Below are 6356 nucleotides of genomic sequence, written 5' to 3'. Positions count from 1 at the left end.
CTTGCTTTCCTTTCCTTTTGAAAGACACTAATCTACTAACCCCTCTATTTCCTTTGGCTGCCCCCTTCCTTGACCAGCAATACCCCCTTCCTTGATCTACAGTACCCCATTGGCCACTGCACAGGGCCCCTGTGTCTGAGCAGAGCCTGCTGGAGTTATATGGCGATGAGCAGGGAGCACAGAGAGAGAGAGCTGTCCAGCCGAGCTCAGAGGGCACTGCTGCAGATAGATGCCTTTACCCAGCGTTGTCATAGCAAGCTGACCTACATGAGAAGCAGCTGACAATGGGCTGTCATTAAAGCTGCATGAGCCCTAGCCTGAGTCCAGACCAGGAACCTCAGAGAAGAGGGGAAGCTACGCTTGGGAGGTCAGGCACCTCTGAGTGGGATGTTAGCACGTGGGTGACATTGATTCCCTTAACCTCCTCCTGGAAGCAGCATCTCTAGCCATCAAGGGCCCACAGGAAGAGGCCAGGCATGAAGGTCATTGCTAGAGTGTTCACTCTTATGGATCCACTCACCCCAGGCTTGAAATGCCAGGGTAACCTTCCAAGAGGTCAGAAGGAGTGGGCTTTATTTTGGGGGAAGGAGACAGAGGAAAAAAACAAGATAAATATGAGGAGATTGTTTTACCTAAGTGAGAAGTGAGTCTCAACAGGCCTCAACAAACACCAGGGTGCAATGCCTCAGGCTTGCTGTCTCAGCCTTTTGCGAAACTGAGGCAAGAGGATTGCCATACATCCAAGGCTGGAGTAGGCTAAAGAATAAGAGTCTGTCTTGAAACTAAAGGGCTATTTATTTCCCCTTCTGGGTGAGATTCAAGCATCTTCCCCAAGGCCCTCCTTGTTATTTAGCGTCTTTGGGTCTGTGGGTTGTAATGTGGGTATCCTCTACTTTATGGCTAATATGCACTTATCAGTAAGTACATCCCATGCATGTCTTTCTAGGTCTGGGTTACCTCACTCAGGATGAGATTTTCTACTTCCATCCATTTGCCTTCAAGTTTCCTGATGTATTTGTTTTTAATATCTGAGAAGCATTCCATTGTGTAAATGAACCACATTTCCTGTATCCATTATTCAGTTCAGGGACATCTGGGTTGTTTCCAGTTTCTGGCTATTACGAACAAAGTTGCTATGGGCATAGTGGAGCAAGTGTCCTGTGGGATGGTGAAGCATCTTTTGGGTATGCCCAGGAGTGTTATAGCTGGGTCTTGAGATAGAACTTTTCCTGCCTGCAAGAAGTGCAGGGACAAAGATGGAGCAGAGACTGAGGGAATGGCCAACCAATGACTGGCCCAACTTGAGACCCATTCCAAGGGCAAGCACCAATCCCTGACACTATCAATGGTACTCTGTTATGCTTGCAGACAGGAGCCTAGCATGACTATTCTCTGAGAGGCTCCACTGGAAGCTGACCAAACAGATGCGGAGAACCACAACCAAACATTCAGTGGAGCTTGGGGAGTCTTGTGAAAGAATTGGGGGGAGGGTTGAGGGACCTAGAGGTGCTAGACTTCACAAGAAGACCAATAGAGTCAAGTAACCTGGACCCTTGTGGGCTCCCAGACACTGAACTACCAACCAAAGAGCATAAGTGGGCTGGACCTACCCCTAGACGAACAAGAAGCAAAAACGAGCTGAGAACTAGCCTGGACTCGCCTTAAGCAGCTACACCTGGACTCGCCTTAAGCAGCTACACCTGGACTCGCCATAAGCAGCTACACTCCGATCCTGCTGCCACAGCTCCACTGTTTCTCACTGCCAGGCCTTCCTCAGCTGTCCTCACTTGTTTCTTCCTGTTATGGATCCAGGTTCACAACAATAAGAAAAGCAACTAAGTCTCCCCCTCCCCTGACACTGAGCATATCGCAAGTTAGAACTGTAGCCTGTCTACCTCTTTTGGAAAATCATAGGCATTCGATGACAAAGGTAAGAAGTTGTTTTTAAAAGAGGACAGGAAGAAGCCCAGATTATACTTTGATTTGTCTACGCTAAATTCAGCTACTTTATCCCTTAAACTTGACAAATCATTTCAGATCACAGAACATTACTTCAAGAAACAGGGGGGGATTTGCTATTACTGTCTTTGTTTTAGAGAATTCATGACAGGAATTTTCTGTCTATATTAAACAAGATAGAGAAGCTTTGTCAAGAGCCATCACAGGAATCCAAAGGCCTTAGTTCATCAGTTTTAAGATGGCATCTCCCCCACTGGCATCTTCCGATGCTTGAAAACAAGTTGTGTCTTCCTGATCCAGAGCTGTTGACTTGTTATCACTGTTTTATGCCAAGGTCCTCCTCCAGTTCCGTTGTCACTTGTTATTCTTTGGGGCTACACTGTTGCATCTAAACATTCTGTGAGATAGCTTTACAAAGAACAGGCTATGACTTGGTTTTGAAACAAAAATCCCTCTTGTTTATACAAGACCCAGAGACTCAACAGCACTGGTGAGTGAAAACTGATAACATGGAAGCACATGTTTGAGACGTGGTGACTATAAGTGTCTTCTTTCCTCCAAAGCAGTAAGCAGGGGGTTTAAGGGGCATAGTGTGGGAAGAATAGTAGGACCAGCTTTGCTGTGTCACAGATCCATGGACAAACCTCACATACACCAACAAGAAACACCGTCTTCAAAGTTTGCAGAAAGATATCAATCATTTAAGAGAAAATTCCTGAAGAAAGTTGTTCAAGAAATTTCACATCTTGGTCCTCCCAGGGGCACAGAAATTAACATAGATGTTGATAACTCTGAGTTGAAAACAACTTAAAAAAATAAAACTCTCTGTGTAGCAGATTTGGGCATTCTGCTTGTTGATGTAGGCAGATGGTTATCACAAAATATTATGTTTAAATAAACTCAAAGTGTCTTTCTTAAAACTTTGAATAAAAATTTAGTATGGGCCAGTGAGATAGTTCAACAGGTAAACGTGTGTGCTGCTAAGTCCAATGACCCAAGTTCAACTCCTGGATCCAACATGGTGGAAGGAAAGAACTATTTCCCATAGTTTCCTCCCTGCCACTGTACATATGCAGTGACACACACACACACACACACACACAAAGTCAATGTAATAAAAATGTTTAAGTTAATCTGATAGTACATTATGCCACCATAATGTAATTAGCAGTATTTTTCCTGATGCATAACTTATGGCATGCTAGATTTCATGCAACATGATACATTATGTATATGTTATAGTCTTTATTTTCATAGATATACTTATTTACTTTATATGTATGAGTGTTTGCTCTGCCTGCATGTATGTCTGTGTACCATGTTTAAGCCTGGTGTCTGAGGAGATCAACAAAGGACATTAGATTCCCTAGAATTTGAGTTATGGATGGCTGCTAGCCATCATGTGGATGCTGGGAATCAAACCCATGTCCTCAGCAAGAACAAGTGCTCTTAACTGGTGAGCCATCTCTCCAGCTCCAGTGTCTTAAGTTTTTATCACTTCTATTTTATCTCATTTATTTACTCAATAAAATTTTTGGATTATTTTTGTTTTATTAATTTTTTTCATATATTTTGATCATTCCCCCTCCCCCAAATCCTCCAAGATCTTTTCCATTTCCCCACCTACTTTTATGCCCCCCCCCTCTCTCTTTCTCTCTCTTTCTCTCTCTTTCTCTCTCTCTCTTTCTGATAAAAAACACAGAAGTAGAACTTATTACAAACAAAGTCAAAAATAAAAAATAAAACAAAACAAGAAATTCTCACTGCCATTTCTGGATTTATATTTCACAAGCATCATGAACATTCTGGAAAACCAGAGCTGGTAATAGTTAACCCAGGACTAACTTGGGGAATTTCAATGGCTGTGAAATGGCTTTTTCTGTAGAGTTCATAATGAAATCTTAAGATTTTTTATCTTGAGTGGATGGAATGTGCCATTTGAACGGTAAAACTCAAGCTGTCTTAGGGCTGCCAGATGCTGAAAGCCAGAAAGGATGGCTTCAGCACCTTAGAGTTCTGTGACAGCTGAGATGTGCTCACAGAGGTTCATGCACTGGAAACAAACCCAGCTGTAATAGTGTTGGGAGGTGGGGTTGAACAGGAGGAGCTTAGTCCATACACACCACAGATTCACACCAGCAGACCCATCTTCACACCACAGATTCATGCCCCGCTGCTCTCGCAGGGCAGTTGAGCAGCGACTAGCGGGATCACCTGGAAGAGAAAGCGAGACAGGGGACGCGAAGGAACAACAGCAAGTCAAGGAGTCTGATCAGGCTGCAATTTTTAATTTTTCTCTCTCAGGTTCTATACTCTTACAAGCAGAAATGGGAAAAGGGGAGGGGACAGGATCGCTTTGTCTTCAGGGAATGCAGGTGTTCTCAGGATCAGGAAATTGGCTAGGTAAAAAGTTCAGGTTGCTAGGCACCTGTCTATATGATGCATGACTATTTTGCCCCTAACTGTGCATGACTATTTTGCCCCTAACTGGGCTGGGAGTCATAGCACTTGCTATGAGATGTCTGATCTCATAGCAGAATGAATTGTTAGATGTCTAAGCACAAAATCTAAGGTGGGCTTTTATAACCAAGTGGGTTGTCAGATTATCAGTAAGATTAATGAACTATTTGTTCTTATCTATGCTGGTACTAAGTAGGCTGTTGGATCCCCGACAGCAAGGTTAATAGTCTTTTGTTCTTAGCTGGGTCAGTACTTTCCCATGGAGGCAGCTGTTGATTTCAGCTGGGCTAGTACATTCCCATGGATTGAGGCCAAGGATTTTGTGCCAAGAAGCAGTTATGGCTGACAGAGCAGTCAGGCTACTCCCAACAGATTCATACCTACACACCATAGATTCACACCTTCATTCCGCAGATTCACACCAGCAGACCCACCTTCACACCTTAGATTCACACCAGCAAATCCACCTGCTCAGCACAGATTCACACTGGTAGACCCACATAGTGTGACCTTATCTTGGGCTTAGCTTGGTTCTCAAAGGCTCAGGCACTTGGAACAGTGATCCCAAAGGATGTTAAGGCAGGGTAGATAGACAGAAAGTCAAATGTCAGTGACAGAACTAAAGGCAGTCACAATGGTTAAGGTCTGTACTGCTCATTATGGTAGTCACAAGTAATGCATGACGACAGGGATTAAAACCTAATTCTTCAGACGAACTAGACCTTTCTCCAATGCTAGCATGACCTGTAGCTGCTGGCTGTCTTTCTGGATACCAAACTATAGAACATGTCCATTACTGCAGAACTTTCTCCCAGGCAGCATTGCTTGAGAAAAGACTTGTTCTATGGTTAAGTGCATGTTCTGCTTGCCCTCAGGACCCAAACTCAGTTCCCAGCAACCAGGTCAGATGACTCACAAATACCTGTAACTACAGTTCCAGGAGATCTGATGCCCTCTTGTGGTCTCCATAGGCACTTGCACTCACATGCACATACATAAAAGTGTTTTAAGAGTCCCTAAACATGTCTTCTACTCATGGAAAGTTTGACAGATCATCATAATCAGGCTTGTGGAGTTCCTGCCATCCTCTGGGAAGTATTTTTGTCTTCTGGGGAATAGAATTGTTGATAGAAAACAGTGTAATGAGGTCTGTCCTGTGACAGCATGGATCTTGGTTTTTAGGTCTCTGACTGGAACACTAGTCTGGGCAATATAAAGAAGGAAAGCAGCACCAGGAAAAAGGACCAGCAACAAGCGAGGACTCTCTCCTTCATGGTGTGCTCTAGCAAATGCAGAGGTCTCTACCTCCAACCTCTCCCAGATGGGCTTATGTATTTATGCATGGCCGTCTTGACTCATCACACTGTAAATGTCAATCTTTGGATGCTGACTTTCTGGAAGGGAGACACCTGGCGTTCTCAGCATCTTTTTCCCAATGTCTGGTGAAGAGTCTTTTTCAAAGCACATGTGACTATATGAATGAATCAGTTCTTCACCACAAAGATTCAATCCCACGTGCATCGAGTACAAACCAGTCCCTCTCCATCCTTCCCTCTCTCTCTCTCCCTCCCTCTACCAATCCTCACCTATATCTCTCATGCTGGAGTTTGAAATGTGGAATGTTCTGTCAGTAGGCTGAAGGCTTTCCTGTCTGATCCCTTATGTTGTTCTCTTTCATTACAATCTAAGGCATTTTTCCATTTAGTATCCTCTAAATCTTACTTCCCCTTTCCTGTGTCAATGTAGCTACAAGGATTCAGTGCCCATTGTTATTTTGAGAAACTTTTTTTCAATGCACCAGGGCCCTCTGAAGCCCACAGGTATCCCTCTTTTATTCAAAGATCCTTACGTCTCTAAATTAGTTCCTGTCACTTTATTAGACTTTCCTCTTGTTTTAGTTTATTCTTGGGAGTAGGTATGCCTAACATACCATAGTC

The sequence above is a fragment of the Mastomys coucha genome, unplaced genomic scaffold (assembly GCF_008632895.1).
Source record: "Mastomys coucha isolate ucsf_1 unplaced genomic scaffold, UCSF_Mcou_1 pScaffold20, whole genome shotgun sequence".
Lineage (NCBI taxonomy): Eukaryota > Metazoa > Chordata > Mammalia > Rodentia > Muridae > Mastomys > Mastomys coucha.
This window is presented reverse-complemented; position numbering follows the sequence as displayed.